This window comes from Pygocentrus nattereri, chromosome 4, assembly GCF_015220715.1.
Source record: "Pygocentrus nattereri isolate fPygNat1 chromosome 4, fPygNat1.pri, whole genome shotgun sequence".
Lineage (NCBI taxonomy): Eukaryota > Metazoa > Chordata > Actinopteri > Characiformes > Serrasalmidae > Pygocentrus > Pygocentrus nattereri.
In genome coordinates, this window is record NC_051214.1 from 30,300,339 (window position 1) to 30,315,608 (window position 15,270).

The 15,270-nt window shown below is 38.8% G+C and overlaps 1 long non-coding RNA gene across 1 annotated transcript in view; it reads left to right on the forward strand.

Moving 5' to 3' along the window:
- LOC119263283 overlaps nt 1–13,195 on the forward strand; it is a 51,672-nt gene extending 38,477 nt beyond the window's left edge. Inside the window, exons 3-5 of the long non-coding RNA XR_005130223.1 lie at nt 9,881–10,123; nt 10,962–10,981; nt 11,264–13,195. This is a non-coding gene — a long non-coding RNA (uncharacterized LOC119263283). The remainder of the gene's footprint in view (nt 1–9,880; nt 10,124–10,961; nt 10,982–11,263) is intronic.
- The last annotated feature ends 2,075 nt before the right edge of the window (nt 13,196–15,270 follow it).

The following is a 15,270-nucleotide window of genomic DNA, read 5'->3' on the forward strand; positions in this document are numbered from 1 at the left end:
AAGGTCTTATGAATTTCAGTGCATGTACCCTTACTGCATGGGGTCTAATAATAAGCGGGTGAAAAGAAGAGCCACAGTCCTATAACCAGTGTGCGCTCGTGTGTGTGTTTGTGTGTGTGCGCATGCTTCTACCCTGAGGGAGACAATCTCTTCCCTGGAAATGAAAAATACTCCAAATGTGTTTTATTGCCGTCACTCCCTGCTCCCCTCAGCACTTGAAGCTAATGCATTTCCATCGAGCACAGCAATAATTTACCACACATATATATATACTTCTTCCCCTCCCTCCCCTCCTGTTTTCACGTTCATTTTCCCCCTCTAAAAAAAGGAAGCAGAAGTAGAACCAGAGAACATTTACAGATGAGCAATTTTAAAGAGTCCACTTGTTTTGAAAGCTCTCCGTACATCCTGCTCAGAATCGTCTGGGGGGTCTGTGGGGAGCAGCCTGTGTAACCTCACATTGCAGGTCCAGAGTGAAACTCAACTTCAGACTGGGAGAGACATGACACAGACCAGCAAATCCCAAACTCTAACTGAATTTTCCCTGCTACCTCGTCATTTCCTACTCTTCTTTAACTGCTGTAACCACAATCTGGCCAGCAATTCATACAACCCTATTTCAAAATGTAAATAAAAATGTAAATGTTAAATGTAAAGAAAAGCATAATGCAATGATGTGTAAATCATTTAAACCTTATATTTCATTGAAAATAGAAAAAAGACATATTAAATGTTGAAACTGAGATATTTTATTGCTTTTATGAATTTGATGGCAGTAACAAATTCCCAAAAGGTTGGGATGGGGCAAAAAAAGCTGGCAAAGTTGTGTAATGCAGTGGTTAATTGGCAACAGGTCAGTAACACAACTGGGTATAAAAAAGCATCCCAGAGAGTCTGAGTCTTTCAGAAGTGAAGATGAGATGTGTTGTTCAAAGAAGAGGTGATGAAACACAGTGGTAAACACGCCCCTGCCCCAACTTTTTTGGAACATGTTGTTAGTATCAAATTCAAAATGAGCATTATTTTTTTCAAAAAACAATACAATTTTTAGTTTCAACATTTCATATGTTGTCTTTGAAGTATTTTCCTTTAGAAATATGGTTTACGTGATTTGCATATCAGCAGGTGTCTTAACTATTTTGAAAATGAGGTTGTAAAATGAAAATGTGACATAACCAATGACAGTCAACATGTTATAAATTAATACTAAAATTCCTCCTTGGATAGCAAATACGGACCATTCTACTGAAGTAATTGAAACTTACTCGCACAGTAAAAAACAAACAAAAAACAACAAAATTCAAGATTAGATATTTACAAAGATTGTGTGATTTGTTTAAACCCAAGGCAATAATTCATAGTGATACGCTAAATATACATAAAATCATCATTTGTACGATATTTAATGCTAAAAAAATACTTTTTACCTTTTTTTTCTTTTAAGGTGAAACTAGAAGATGAACTATAATGAGTTTCTTTTTTCAAATGAAAAAAAAATGTTTAAAACATAAAGTCCCACATTTTCATGTCACTACTAAAATATGAACGGTTTTAGTTCATGGGTGGAGCCCTAATTTGGCCATGCCCCTGCATTTTAGAGCAGGATGTTAGATCTCATTGTTTTGAATTAAATGTGTCCCAAAGTCTGAAAATCTGTGTGCAACACTAAGATTTATCACTAATTAATCTGCAATTAAATAAACTTTGTGTTTTAATAAAAATGTTAAGATTTTAGGTCGGTGTGCACAACTGTTACTAGTTATGTATTGGCTAGCATTTATTAAAACTGTCGCTTCCTAAACATTCAGTTGCTTCAAAGTTTCGGTTGTGTTACAATTGTTTTTGGTGGTGAGAAACTCAGGTTGTACCACTTCAGGAAGGAGGCACTGATTTAACTCAGGTTAAACTAATGTAGCCTGAATTTAACCTAAATCCCTGAAATGATAGACTTTGTTGGATTGTTTACAATGTATCTATGCAATCTGATGTTTATATGCATATGGTTCTATGTGAGCCCAGCAACCAGCCAAAAATGTTACTGGCCCACCAGGAATCCTCCAGACTATCCTGATTACCCACTTCGGTATTGCATCACTGTGTGAGAGTGATGCTTTAGCTGCATTACAATTTATTGTAGAAGCTCCTCCTGTATTTACAGAAGAGGACAAGGCTGTCCATCAGCATGAGCAATGAATCAACATGCAATGTTTGGTTAACCTAAAGCTTCACCTGTATTTCTTTTCCACATCTGCATGTCAGGGACACTGCATGTTGTTAGACACTTTCCTTTTAAATGTATATGTGTGTATTTTTATGTGCATATAAACTTTACCTGCTCTCTTGAGGGCATGTAAGATTGTGTTAGCCTGCGTTCATTAGGATGCTCATTAGCAATAGTCATGTATATGCATGCACATGTGTGCCTTAACAAGGCCTCAAAACAAAGCTAATTTCTACCATCAGTGTAATATAACATACATTAGATTCATTACTACATATGGAGTCAATTTATGATGCTGTTTCATTCTTGTGCCCTGAATAAAACGTTAGTTAATGCTAGTTGTTCAGGAATTGGAAAGGTCAGCCAGCTGTAATTAAAGATTACACTCGTTTTAGAGGGTAAGCCCATCTTGCTTTGATCTTTAATGTATCTGCACTGAATCTTTATGGTTCACATTTATCACTTAGCACAGATGAATTTAGAAGAGGAGTTTTTTTTAGCCTGATTCATCCTTAGCATTTTTACTGAGGATGCATATGACCTGCAGATGCACTGTAAGAAAACTGTAAAAACACTCAAATATGGTATTGGAGGTGTAGGTCTGGGTTTATGATGATTGACAAAGCAATAAGCTTTCTGTCTACTTCCTGTGCGCATGGCCTGAGCGGTTGTTGGGGGTCCTGTGAAGCTAGCTGAGCAGCTGAGTGGCTATTTCCCCTGGGTGATATACGCTAATGGCAGATATGAGAGCTGCTGGGCCTACCGCCCTGAGGCATGGTTAAACCCGAGCCCTAATACCCCCTGAAGCAACGTGTCCCCAAATAAGAAATATTGACCGGTAGAGCGCCGCTGGGAGGCGGGAGGAACTCGGACAAACCATACGAGGTAGAAATATTGAGTTTGTTTCCCCAGATTACCTGTCAGGTTAGTCTGCGGCATCGCGCCGCTCTGCTCCGTGGCATTACATTATGTTCCCGCCGAGCACCCATCAAGCGCCTGACAACCCAATCTCTCCCAAAAGAAAACAAACAATAAAAACCTCTGCAGAAAAAAAATGCTTTTCTCAGTGCTCCCATTCAAAGAGAGCAGTGAACTAAACAACGTGACTAAAGGCCCTTTCCTTGACTCGAGGCCAGGCATTTGATTTGTCTTTATGGAACTCGTTCTCCATTTTCATAGCAGTTCTCTCGCTTGCCCTCATTGCTAGCTTCCGATGCAAGCGCAATGTAAAAAAAAAAAAAACAGCAGGTGGGAAAGAAAAAAAGTCACTGCGGGCTGCCAATCTTCTCATACACATTTCACAGCCACCTTGCAACCGCTCATGTTTTTCTATAGGAAATAGTGCTTTTTAAGATTCCGTGACGACACTGGCTTTTAGCTTGGAAGGACGTCCTCCCTAATTCACCTTGGTTTTTACAAGGACAAGCAGCGTAAACAGCTATCTGTTAACTCTCCCCAGCTTCAAAACTTTTAATTAGAACAAACTGTTGGACAAAAGAGAGACAACAAAACATTCTAAGCAAATAAGGGAGTAATTAAAAAATGACAGAAAGCCTTTGCCAAAGATGCCATAAGACTAATTAGTGTATGGACATATGGAAGAGAACTGTGCTGTTGGTGGGAGGACTACAGTCTGATTTACCCCTCCACACACAGTAGGGAGTTAGTCACCTGAACACAATAAAAGGAAACTTTATTCCATTTGACAAAGACATTTTCTGCAGATACAGCACCTCTAAAGGTGCTCTTGATGAATGTAATGAACACTACATTAGCAGCATATTAATGTAGTCTTTGTAATGCAGTCACAAATGTGACAACCTACAGCAGAAAACATGTATTTAAAAGAAGTACACAAATTTGCACAAACAATCTTGACTAAGACATACTTTGCCAGTTTACTGTATAGCAACACCCCGACTCTTCTTCTGTGAAGCCATTCTGATGTGATGTATACAGCATGAGGTTTAGCATTGTCTTAATGAAATATGCAAGGCCTTCCTTGAAAGAGACATTGACTGGATGGGAGCATGTATATACTGTTCAGCATTGATAATGCCTTTCCTGATGTGTAAAGCTGCCCACGCCGTAGGCATTAATTAACCCCATACCATCAGAGATGTAGGCTTTTGAACTGTGAGCTAATAACAAGCTGGAGCTCTCCTCATGGGTCCATAGGGCACATCATCCATGGCTGTCAGTCCAGAATTTCATATCATATTCCACAGAACTGTCAGTCCAGAATTTCATATCAAATACCACAGAACAGTTCCACTTTCCATCAATCTATTTTAAATGAGCTTTGGTCCAGAGAAGACAGCAGCATTTCTGGATTGTGTTGACATATGACTTCTTCTTTGCATGATGCAGATTTATCTTGCATTTGTGGTTTGTACAGCAAACCGTGTTCACAGACAATGATTTCTGGACGTGTTTGTGAGCCCATGTAGTGATTTCAAATACAGAATCATGGCTGTTTTCAATGCAGTGCCACCTGAATGCCCGAAGATTACGATCCTCCAATGTTGACCATCAGCCTTGGGCCTTGTGTACAGGGATTTCTCCAGATTCTTTTGATGATATTATGTACTGTAGATGGTGGGATATCCATATCCAAAGTCTCAGCAATATTACGTTGAGAAATTTTTTTCTGAAATTGAACTGAATTTTTAGATGCTGTTTCTCGCAGATTGGTGAGTCTGCCCATCTTTGCTTCTGAGAGACTTTGCCTTTCTAAAAGGTTCTATTTTTTTTTTTTATTAGTACCACTTACTTTTTCAGCCTTTTGTTGCCCCTGCAGCATTTTGTTGCCCCATCCCAATTTGCGTTGCCACCATAAAATTCTAAATGAGAGTGAAATGGTAAAATGTCTCACTTTCAACATCTGATATGTGATCTATGTTCTATTGTGAATAAAATATGGGTCTATGAGATTTGCAAATCATTGCATTTTGTTTTTATTTACATGTATTTACATTGTACACATGGTCCCAACTTTTTTGTAACGGGGCTGTACATTAAATGTGCTGCATTCTATGTAACAATGTTTATCAGCATTGTTCTTGTCAAATAAACATTAATAAATAAGCTAATGATAAATAAATAAACTGAGTTTCAACAACTAAATTTGAAATCTTCAGTAATCAGCGAGTCCACTCCTTATTACAGCTTCCATTCTTTTTGGGAGACTTACTTTCAGCTTTTTAAAGAAATCTGCAGGGATATTTTTCCACACCTCCAAACTCCAACTGAACATTTTCAGCTTCTCATGATTCAAGTAATCCGAAACTCATTCAGTGATGTTGAGGTCTGGACTCAGTGGTCAGTTAATTCTTCTGAGAACTTCAGCAGCTTCTTTCTTTGATTTGTAAACTGTCTACTTTTTGATAACACCCCCTGAAGCAACGTGTCCCCACGTAAGAAATATTGATTGCTAGAATATGGCCTGGAGCAGGGGGAACGGAACACAAACTGTGTGAGAGAGAAATATTGAGTTTCTTTCCTCAAATTGCCAGTTAGGTTAGACTTCTTTTTTGTCTGTGTTCTTTTCTCAGTAACAGCTTCTTGTCAGCTACACGTTCACTCAGATTCATAGTGCTGAGTTGTCTTCTCACAGTGGAAGGATGGACGGAAACAAATGTGGATATTTTGGGCCTAAAACGAGTGGAGCTTGATTTACTCCCCTCTCTCTCTCTCTCTCTCTCTCTCTCTCTCTCTCTCTTTCTCTCTCAAAGATTATAGCTTTAAGTTTAAGAGTTTATCTGATGGTGACAGTTTTTACCTATTTTTCTATATATTTAAAAATCCAGTTTTGGAATATTTGCACTTATTAACTATCCACTGAAAATGAAAAATCTGTACTTATTGGCCATTTTGACTGAAAATTAAGGAAGGGTGCTATCTGATTTTTGCATTATACTGTAATATATAATTATATATATATACATATATATATATATATATATATATATATATATATATATATATATATATATATATATATATATATATAATATAGGCCAAGAACCTGAATAAGTTTTATTATCAAGTTCCAGTACTTTTTATTAGTTTAAAATATAGTTATCACCCTGCATACTTGATTTTAGAGTTTTATGTTAATATAAGTAATTAACTTTATTAGTCCAGGGATTCCTGTCCTGTTCTTGGACCACTGTCCTCCAACAAAGTTTAATTCCAACCAAAGTTTACACACCTTTGCAGTGTTCAAAAATGTACCGTGTTATAACATTGCAGGATGAGTTGATTTCCAGGAGGAAGCTGGACTTGCTATTATCTAGTAGGTAATCACCCATAAACTGCAACAAGGTGTGGGTTATGAACCTTTGAGTTCAGAGGCAGTAGATCAGGGTCATATAAATGATGTGGTACGCATCAGCAATGAACAACTGTTTCATCATTCAGCGCAAAGAAGCTCATTCAGGCAGTCTCATGTCTTCATATGCAACATTTGAGCAGAGGCTGCTGAAAGCCGGGTGCACAAGAATAAATGTCAAGCTGTGCCAGCTATTCAGCTATGAATATCAATGTTATGGGGTAAAGCTCTACACTCCTAAAAAGAAGGTTCTTCAAGGGTTCTTTAGTAAAGAGAATGGTTCGATTACCAAAAGTTCTATAAAAAAAAACATTTCAAGCTCCAGTGTTTCTTTGCATTGTGAAATGGCTCTTTAGATTTAGGGGCTCTTTAATCTGCTCTGGAGGCAATGGGGCTACAGGTGGTCATGGGCCCTGTCGGTCTAGTTGCACACAGCGTCGAAAAACCCAAAATCTTTTTTTTTTTTTTGTGACTTCCAATATTGCCATTCAGAATCTTTCTGTTACTACACAATGTTAAATGAAGCTAAAATTTGCTTCTTATCCTCCAGGTTTTTGAATTTTTCATTACACATTAAATGAATGTTGAGTTGCACTTTGGCATCTGTGACTGTTACACAAGTGGAACAGAAAATTTGAATAAGATGCTGGCAAATAGGAAGCCAGTTTCAGATTTTCAGATTCTCAAATTTCATTATATGAAAAATTCAGCTTAAAAAAATATTTTTTCCCAAATTGAGTATGCCTGTCATCAATCTGGATAGAGGAAATAAATAAATCTCATTTAACCAAAAGCCAATCCAAGATTAGTCTTAGGTTTTGTGTATTAGGACAATGTTTTCAAGTCCTCATGTTGGATGCTTGCACTGCAGTGTTTTCCCTGATTTAGCACACCTGATCTAAAGTCATTACCTCTTTATCAGGTTCAATTACTTTCTTTTTTAGAACAGAAATATAGAAATGTATACTATAAAAATATATAGGGCCTAACCTATTGGTCAAATGATTTATTTAGATGTGTAGATTATATATAGATGCTCAATCTGTTGACACGCAAATGATTTCCATTAGTTTCATGTTGTTCATGTTCAGTGCCTCATAGCAGCAATGGTGCATGACCAAAGGAGGCATGCAGACATTTACACAGACATTTGCTATTATAGGCCATTATCTTTTCCGTTTGCAAGATGATGGTGTTAGCAAATATTTGATCATAGAGGTGTTTTATGTTTTAATAGTATAATTTTATTGACCTTGTACATGAGCATCAGTGGTCCAGAAAAAATGTATGTCCCATTTGTTCCCCTGCTGTAGCTGATGGCAAAAGTTCCACTGAATGTTGCAGGCCTCTGCCGTTGCCACTGACTGTGGAATTGTCCACCTGTGCTCCATTCAAAACATGGAATATCTGGTTTGCAGTTGTTCATCTACTACCAGAATGTAAACACAGCTATAGGGTTAGGGTAGAATTAGAACCAGGACCAGGGTTGCATTTGATACAAGGTCAAGTATAGGATTAGAGTGTTATGGTAAGGGTAGTGTCAAAGTGATGTTTATAGATATTGGGTCGAATGTAATTTAACAAGTTAAGCATCCACAAAGCGTTTAGAGTGGACCATTCAAATAAAGTATGGTGATTGCCAACAGTAGAAATGTGTAAATCCCTTAACATTCATGGATCCGTGGTCCAGAATTCATTTCATTACCCCTATAACTCAATAATTGTTCATAGTTGTTCCATGCATAGTCTGTTGAAGTCCATGACGTTTAAAGGATTAAGAGACTTTAAAACATACTAAACCGTTGCCAAAATGTAGCCCCTTTCATGTCATAATCTTGCGCACCCATAAAGCACTTCTGCTCTCCATCCTCTTCCGCAGTGGGCATGTCAGCTATCTGAGAAATATTATCTCAGGTGCTTAATCCATAAAAAGAGAAGTTTGAGGAGCGAGAGTGGCTCTATTCATCATCTCAGAAAGACTTAATCAATATGTCAGGCTTAAAGGTACACACAAAAGCTCAGCCTTTACTTGTGAGCATTGCTGCTGACTTGAGTTTGGGAGCAAAGCAAGGAATGCTGCCCTTCTGAGGCCAGGAGGCAGGAGGTATATGTGAAGGCAGGATGAAAAGGAAAATGGGGAGAGAGAGTGAGCAGGATAGAGGGCAGAGTAATAATGAGAAAGGAAGAAGGCTCAGCAGACAGGCTGTGGTACAATAACGATCTGAAAGCCAGCTAACTTCAGCGTCCAGAGCCAATAAAGACAGGAGCCATTTCGAGAAATCTCTCCGGATCCCACACACCTGAGGTTGTTCTGGTAGGATCTCCATGGTAACGCTTTCTGCCAACAAGGTCAAAAGTCTTGGCAGTGTAAGAGGCTGCAGAAGTGAGAAGAAAGAACAATAAAGGTGGATAAGGTTAAGGAAGAGACAAAAGGACAGTATGCTGTGCTTTGTGTTAGTACATAATACTAGTATGTATATACTGTGGTGGGGGGTTGGGGGGTTGTACACCTCCAGTTTCACCAATCAAAAGCAACTTTGACAGGGTGATAACACTATGGTGCATGTCCACAATCTCCATAAGCTAACAGAAGAAATTGGAAGATTGTTATTAATACTATAGACAATATATATATATATATATATATATATATATATTACTAAACATAAAAAAAGATTAAAATATATATTAGTTAAAAAGCTAAGATATTTACATTGTAAAGATATTTTGCTTGAAATTCACATGGAGTATTGCGCATGAGGTACTGGTTTATATCACACGTGGGACGGTGAGGAGTTAACAATACAAACAATTTAAATACAAAGCTCAAGAATATTTACACTCGAGACATTTTTAAAAATATATTGCACATGGAGTGTTGATTATATTGTGCACAGGAAATGGTGATAAATTCACAAGAAGAACTCGTACATTTTGTTCACAGAATTCAACTAAATATCTACTAAACTAAACTGGTTCTAATCCTAACCCTAACTTTAACCTTAACCCAGAACCTAAACCCCTCCCTCACCCTGGTCCTAGCCCTAACCCTGGTTCAAATCTGAACCCTAACCCCACCACTGTTTAGAATCAACTGAGTTTCAACAAAAAGTTTGTTAACAATCTGAATAGCTCTAGATAGTCTATAAAATTGTGCTACCATGTTTTATATCACTGTATAAAATATGCACAAAGCTTCTATTATTGTTTAATGTTTGATGTGTGTTCAAGGTTATTAAGAGTGCAGTTCAGATTAGTACTTATTATTGTGTTGTTTAATTAGAGTAATGATAAAATATGGCTGATGTGGTTTCTTGTTCAAAAAGGTATTTTGACCAAATGGGCCGTGGTGGCATCTCCTCTGCAGCTCTGTGTATGAAGAGAGGACTCTGTGTAGCTGTTGAGCTGCTGCAACGCAAAGATCAGCTTTTTTGTGAGTCCAGGTTCAGTACAGCCGTTTTTTTTTTCACATAAAGAGCTTTGTTTGGATCTTGCTGGATTGCCTCTTTCATCCTTCATGTTGCCTCTACAACACCATGATAACTGAAGAAAAAAAGAGTGACATACAGGTGAGTTAAGATGCTAATGCACATAGATGTATCGAAAAAGTCTTTTACTGGCATAATTAAACAGAAATATTATATTCTATATATTCATAGCATAGAAGAATGTAATTATTAGATAACTACTCCACAAGGCAATCACATATGGAGTGCTGGTTTGTGAAATCTGATGAAATTACATTGAAGGATGTTCAATGTTCATAATTTTATTTTTGGGGTCTACTAAACCACTAAACTACTGTTTTAATGTTCCAAAAACACATTCTATTCTCATACTGTAGCCTGTTCACCTTATGTCTAAAACACTCTGTTAGAGCCCCTGTGTCTTTGAGTCCCCCTTCTGACAAGCCCAGAGTACTCTGATTGGTCAGCTTGCCCACTCTGTTCTGATTAGTCAATCGCCAGAGCAGTTCCACCCCTGTAGTCTGCAGACAGACCTTTCTCTCCTGAGTAACTGTAAACAGTGTGGCTATTTTTCCAACAGAGTCAGTTCTACTGTATTAGTTTAACCCTTAGATGCATAAGTGGGGTCAAAAATGACCCCGAGGGTTGTTATTTTTCAAAATCTCTGAAATTAAAGGTTTTTACACTTCCATATTCCAGGTATTCCTCATAAAACATGTTTGTGACTTGAGGCCATTAGAATTTTTAAAAATGTTTTTATACATTTTAAGAAATTGCAGTTTTTGTGTCACTACCCCAGTTTTTCATAAGCAGAGTCAAAAATGACCCCAAGCATTTCCTACAGAATCTCAAGGGCTCCTTTTGATTCTTACTAACTGTGACTGTCAGGATACATTTTCTGTCCCATTTACACATCTGATGCCTGCATTCTCACCACCAGGAGGTCACAGCAGCATACATGTAAGTATTATCTTCATTTATCAACTCCATGCCTTTTCTGTCTTAGAGTATCATGTTGGTCAACAAAGTAGACACTAGTTAGCTAACTACAAAATAATTTTAGTAGTAATGTTAGTATTGTGTCAGCTGGCTTACTTAGCTAGCTAACATTACACTAGCTTAGTAAGTTAGCTGATATTACTGCATTTGTTATGTAGAGACTCGCTGTATTCATGATTCCTTGTAATAAAAGCTAACCTGTTAGATAACCTATTACATCATTATTGATATATTGTCCGTCAGCTGTGCAGTGGATTCAGACACACAAGTCACAACATCACCACAGACAACTTCTTCACCAGTGTGCCTCTTGCAGAGCATCTCCTGGAGAAGGGTCTGACTATTGTGGGAACATTGTGACAGAACAAGCCAAACATCCCTCCAGTGATGAAGGCTTCCAAGTCGAGGGAGGTTCACAGCACTGAATTTGGGTTCAATGGCAGCATGACCATGATCAGCTATATCAGAAAAAAGGGAAAGGCTGTTCTGCTTCTCAGCACAATGCACCACAGCAAGATGGTAGATGAAAACAGCCAAAAGAAAAAAACAGAAGCAATCCTCTTCTACAACCAGACCAAAGGAGGTGTAGATACCATTGACCAGATGGTTGGCAACTACACCTGCAAGCGCCAGACACAGAGGTGGCCCATGGTGCTGTGGTACAACATGATCGATATAGCCACTCTAAACGTCTACTCATTTTTTAGGGCTCAGCACCCTGAATTTTCCACAGGAATCACCAATGCACGGCGATATTTCCTCACAGAGCTCTCAAAGGACCTTGTAACTCTTCACATGAAAAGTCGACTGGAAGGTACCCTGAACCTACCAACCTACATCACTGAAGCAATGGGAAGGTGTGGAGTGACAAAAACTGCAAACCAGCAACAGGAGAGAGGCACAGAGGGCAGACAGAAGAGAAAAAGGTGCCAGATGTGTCAAAGAAACAAAGACCGCAAAGCCACCAATTGCTGTTGGAAATGCAGTACCCCAGTACCCCAAAATAATTTTGTGTGGGCAAATGTGAGTGGACAGTGTTCTGGTATTATGTATGTTCATTTTCTTTTTTGTCCTGCAGACACATGGACATACTTTTTGAAGATTTTTTATGTTATTTCTTGTGAAAAAATGTTATAAAAGTTATAAATATGCATGCTCAATGTAAAATCAGTCTTTTGTTGACCCAAATATAATAGATATAATCACCTTTAACCAAAATTAAAGGCATTTTTTTAAATTCATTGCAAAAACACATTGATTCTAATTGGGGTCATTTTTGACCCCACTCATGGAAGAGTGTAGGTATTGGTCGCTCATGCATCCAAGGGTTAAGCCGGAGTCAGATCCTAAAAGTCGGGTCAGGATCTTCTTGATATGGCTACAAAACTGAACAAACTCAGCCTCCAGGAGTTGCTGTGTACTGTGTAAGGGAATGCAAGCTTGCTGGTAGGCACGCAGTAGGGATTGTATTACGAGTTTGCGTCATCTTGTAACAAAGGGAAGGGGCTGGACTTCCAACAAGGCATTTCAGGCAGCTGAGAAAAGTTGTTTGTGTGGGAGAGAGTTTCTCCCTGTGGCATGTGCTTTGTAACTTTGCAGACCGTTGCCAAGCTTTAGAACACATTAAAGGAAAGGGGAAAACAGGCAAAGCATAATAGATCCCTTTAAAATCGTTATACCACTAACATATACAAGTTGGAAAGGTATAGTGCAAACAAAGACAAAGTCATAGAAGCTGAGACAAAAAGTTTTACACCCCTCCCTGGCCTCCCCCACTCTGAGCTACAAAACATTTCCCAATCAAAGACAGTTGTTGGTGTGCTTCTGTGCCAAATTCAGCCTTTGTTTCTGCTGCACCCTCAGCAAAGCTTCATTAGGCTGTATGTGTGCAGCTCCACCTCCGAGTAGCAGCCGATGAACTAAGGCTGGAGGATTTGTGGATTATGAATAATACAGAGCAGCCGGAGTCACATTTCCCCCGACACAGCCTAGCCTTTGAGTATCACGCCCATTTGCACTATAAAGTGAGCAAAAGGAACACTTGTTATTGAGATCAGGTTGACATTGTGCGTGTGTGTGTGTGTGTGTGTGTGAGAGAGAGAGAGAGAGAGAGAGAGAGAGAGAGAGAGAGAGGGAGAGAGAGAGAGAGAGAGAGAGAGAGAAAGAGAAAGAGAGAAAGAGAGAGAAAGAAGAAAGGACTTAGATCCAGGAGGCCTGTACCTGAGTGCAATGCATTATATTGTCCTTCATATGCTCCACTGACACAGCTGGAGTTTAACATCTACATCAAATAAAAAGAAAAACCTGCTTAAAGGCAGAAAGACAAGAGTTGTGCATGTGTGTGCTTAAATTGAGTGTGAATGTGCGTCTGAGCGTATGCGTTTCCTAAGGCCACACACTCTTCTGAAGCAGCAGGTTAGCTGTGCGGGGCTGAGAGAAAGGGCTCAGCATGGAAGAAAGGCTGTTGTACACCTTCAGAGAACACACTAACTACTCTTACATGCACAGTGATGGTGTGACATTAGTCTAACGAAAACTGCTAGGCTAACTGAGATATGATCATGTGTTCAACACGGTTTGATTGTCATGGTCCAGTAGTCTTAGATGGCCTACGCTTGCACATGTGGTCCGGGCCAATATTGGCTGGACTGTCTGAGATAGATTTGGGCATGCAAAATGTGGTCACTCCACTGAATAACACTCTTTTGTAGCACTTTACTTTCCAAAATAAAGGTTCTTTTGTAACCATAGTTTCCTAAAGCTCCCTAAAGAAAGTACCTTTTGTGCAAGTGGGTTATGTCAAGAAGCGAAGTTTAGAGAACTTTCACATAATGTTCTACACCAACAAGACGTTTTTCCTAGAACCATGCACTTATGCCTGGAGCCATTAAAAACCTTTATTTTTATTTTTTTGTTTTGGTGTTATAAATTAACAAAAAAAAGTGAGAGGGCTTGAACTTTTCAGGGGAGGAAAAAAATGCTGATATTGGCAAACAAGCAAGCTAAGTTTATTTATACAGCACAGGTGTTGTCACAAAGCAGCTTTACAGAACAATCAGTATTACAAAAAGAAAAATCTGGGTCCAAGCCCCCATGAGCAAGCCAGTGGCGACAGTGGCAAGGAAAAACTCCCTAGAAAAGGAAGAAATCTTGAGAGGAACCAAGACTCAGAAGGAGAACCCATCCTCCTCTGGACGACACTGGATAGCAAACATTGTTACTATGAAGTATTATAGAACAAAGTGGGGAAAAAAAAGAAAGCAGTGGCTAATTTGATTAGTTTATGATTATGCAGCAGCAGGAACAGTGGTGGTCAAGCTGATGGCTGGTGAGCAGTGGCACCCGATCAGGGCAGAAGGGCCAACAGCCTCAGACGCACAGGGTGGGCAGCTATTCAACTCAGCAAAGAAAGGAAGAAAACACAGAAAATCACAGATTACAGTAAAACAGAGCAGCAGAGACTCTGGCAGGTCTAAATCTGACAGGGAAGACTAATCACCAAAGGCTCGACTATACAAGTAAGTTTTTAGCCTAGACTTAAATACTGAGGCTGAGTCTGAGTCCCGAACATTAACAAGAAGATTATTCCAGAGCTCGGGAGCTTTGTTTGAGAAAGCTCTCCCCCTGATGCAAAATTTAACTGGTAACCAGTGCAGGTTGATAAAACATGGTCAAATTTTCTGGTTCTTGTGAGGACTCTGGCTGCAGCATTCTGAACTAGCTGAAGCTTGTTGATGCTTTTGCTGGGACTTCCAGACAGCAGGGCATTACAGTAATCTAGCCTTGAAGTAATAAAAGCATGGACCATTTTTTCTGCATCCTGTAGAGATAATGCATTTCTTAATTTAGCAATATTGCGAAGATGCAGGAAGGCTGTTCTAGTGATATTAGTTATATATGCATCAAAGGACAGATCAGGGTCTATCATAACACCAAGATTTTTAGACGAGCTTGATGAAACTGAGAAATTGTTAAGTTTAAGAGGTAAGTTAGATAGGTTCTTTCTAGCTGCTTTTGGACCAAGAGGACCTCTGTTTTATCTGAGTTAAGTAAGAGAAGGTTACTCGAAATCCATTTATGCCTTTTACATGGTCCTCAATCTTGCCAAGTTTGATTTTATCATCCGGTTCGCTTGATATGTATAACTGAGTGTCATCAGCATAGCAGTGGAAATTTATGCTGTGTTTACTGATAATGGTGCCCAATGGTAACATATATATTGTGAATAATATAGGTCCTAAAACAGAGCC